This window comes from Nicrophorus vespilloides, unplaced genomic scaffold, assembly GCF_001412225.1.
Source record: "Nicrophorus vespilloides isolate i.1.1-1 unplaced genomic scaffold, Nicve_v1.0, whole genome shotgun sequence".
In the NCBI taxonomy this organism is placed as follows: Eukaryota; Metazoa; Arthropoda; class Insecta; order Coleoptera; family Silphidae; genus Nicrophorus; species Nicrophorus vespilloides.
Window position 1 is genome coordinate 1,852 of NW_017098201.1, and position 2,638 is coordinate 4,489.

Below are 2,638 nucleotides of genomic sequence, written 5' to 3' on the forward strand. Positions count from 1 at the left end.
AAAATCTGTTGTACACATTTACAAAAACCATATGTACACCATTGATTATCTACGATTCTATATTCCTTTTTAAAATGCCGAAAAGCATCTGTAAATTTCTTTGAAGTCATCGAGATGTTAACTATTTAACAAATTAGTCTTTTCTTCTGTTTATGTTCAAATATTTCCCGTTTTTTTAATAATTAGTCTGTTTAATTTACATATAACTTGGTGAGTCGAACCGAAATTAATTTCGTTCCTAGTAAATGAGTATCTTTTCAGTTCATCTTAAAATTTCAATTTAGTTATGGTTAAAAAAAATATTAAATTAATTAAAGTCGAATATCAAATATACCGGCATATATTTTGGTTTAATTTTATTTACTAAATTCCCTTCTTACTCTTGTTCAATTATAAAATTGAAAATACAAAAGAAATAACCCTTAATTAAAATTAACAGTTCAAAAGGAAACTTTTTTCCTTACAAAAAAAAATTGTTGAAAAATAATATTTGAAATTTAAAATGAAAAAACAATACAATAATATAAATATCACAAATCAAAAAAGTCAACTGCTTCAAAGGGCTATTGACCCTAAATATCGTTATATCGTTAATATGTTCTCGAAATTTGCTTCGGATTGAAATTAGAAATTTGGTGTGAAAGAGACATCCATCTTTGTCAATTATATCCTAGTTTTTTTTCTTTTCTAGGTACATTTCAAGATCTAAACCATCTAAGATCCCTTATTGGCTTACTTGATGCTTCATTTCCTCAATTTAGTTTATCCAATCCTAAAAATAAACATTAATTAATAGTGAATTCCAAAAAAAATATCAACTTACGCTTTCATGCTTTAAAATATTATGATTCCACCTATGTACTCCCAAAACAGTTTGTGTATAGTAAATTCAAATAGATTTTCTACTGTATATGTACTCAATATGTTCCCTTACATAATTTTTTGATCAAGTGATCCTTTTTCGTTTTCTAATATTTAAATTATCAATTTCAACCACTTCTTGCATTGTATCTTTCATATGGGTATTTGCATGAATTTTATCAATATCCATTTCTGGATCTTCCATAATATTTTCAGTTAACTTTGGCATTTCATAAGTGTAGAAGTTAGGTCTTTTATTGTAATTATCTGCAAAATGAAGATTACAAACCACATTTCTTTTGATATGCTCGTTGCTCATGCTAATCAAAGAAGCATTCCTTGCGGCCATTTTCCATTGATCAAACAATGGAGAATCAATTGCTGAAAAGCTTCTCTCAGCATGTCCTAACCATCCTAAAACAAATTGTATGTTAATTAAAGCAAACAATTAAAGGAAAATTACTTACTTGCTTATAATGCTTATAATTCTCAGAATGAAACACAAGTTTTCTAACAAACTATAACACACTTTTGAGAACAAAGTGACCTAAAACATATTTTATGTAAATTATTATTGATATAAATCTCTTTGACCCCTTTCTACCCTTTTTGGGTTTATCGCACACCACAAATTTTTGTTTTCTTTTTGAGAATCGAACCAACTTTCTTATCGGATTTTCTATAATTAAAGCGAATAGTTAAAGGAATATTACTTGATTAATACTCAGAATATTGACTGAAATTGCGCAAAAATATTTAAATTTAAAATTAAACACAAAAAAGTACTTATAATTGCAAACATAAAATTAACATTTTTGTGATAGTAGTCACCTGTTGCAGTTGGATGATCAGATACTGCTTGATGAATATACAGCTGTACTTATAATGTATGCAACACTAACAACATTTATACCTATAAATAATTTCGAAACCAATTATAAGTTTTATTTATTAGTACGTTCTCACCAATTGGTATAGCTATTTTTTTCTTCCACCTGTTTCCAGCCTCTACCATTTAGCTACTGGATAATTTTGAGGATAGGTGGAAATAATTGATTTGTTTTTAAATAGAGATTTATATCAATTTATTTATTGATATAAATCTCTCCGGCCCTATTTCTACCCCTTTCGGGTTTAACAGCCACCACAAATTTTTGTTGATTTTCGGAATTGAACCAACGACATTTCGTATCAGATGTTCGTGATACAGGCGACCATAGCCACACGGCTACGGCCGCCCTAATTGATTTGTTCAAAAGCAGTTTATTTAACTTGCTCTAGTTATTTTCCATGTGTTGGATTGGTATAAATTTGTGGGTTGGTACCAATTTTGAGGGGGGATTCCCCTTATGTTAATATTTTTTTGTTAAAACCGTTGAGATCTGAGACCGTTGGTTTTACTTGGTTGAGATTTTCAATCCATTGAAAATGGTCATTTAAGACCGAACCCACTAAACCGTCGAGATGGAAGTTCGTTCAAAAGCAGAAGCCTTAAGGTACGTGTAAACTTTTTGTTTTGGAATATTGATAAATTTTACAACGTGTTTTACGTTACCGGCATATTTTAATTAACCCCAAATACAAATTTGAAATCGTATAGAAAATTAGAAGAATTTTGTAATTAAGTTATTTCCAATAAATTTGTTGATGCTAATGCTTGAAACTCGTTAACGATTACTGCTATTTCGAGCATATTTTATGCATAGAAATGTTGGGTTAAACCTTATGGCGGCCGCAAAGACAATTCAGTTTTGTTTTTTTTTTTTTTTTTTTTTAA

General features: G+C 29.0%; 2 long non-coding RNA genes across 2 annotated transcripts in view; one reads left to right on the forward strand and one right to left on the reverse strand.

Moving 5' to 3' along the window:
- Positions 1 to 590: 590 nt before the first annotated feature.
- Positions 591 to 1,692, reverse strand: LOC108561894. Its single transcript, XR_001891033.1, has 3 exons — positions 1,329 to 1,692; positions 824 to 1,275; positions 591 to 772 (listed from the first exon to the last, which is right to left on the reverse strand). It is a non-coding gene; the product is annotated as an uncharacterized LOC108561894 (long non-coding RNA).
- Positions 1,693 to 2,250: 558 nt separating this feature from the next.
- The window catches only part of LOC108561893, a 2,556-nt gene continuing 2,168 nt past the window's right edge, over positions 2,251 to 2,638 (forward strand). Inside the window, exon 1 of the long non-coding RNA XR_001891032.1 lies at positions 2,251 to 2,357. This is a non-coding gene — a long non-coding RNA (uncharacterized LOC108561893). The remainder of the gene's footprint in view (positions 2,358 to 2,638) is intronic.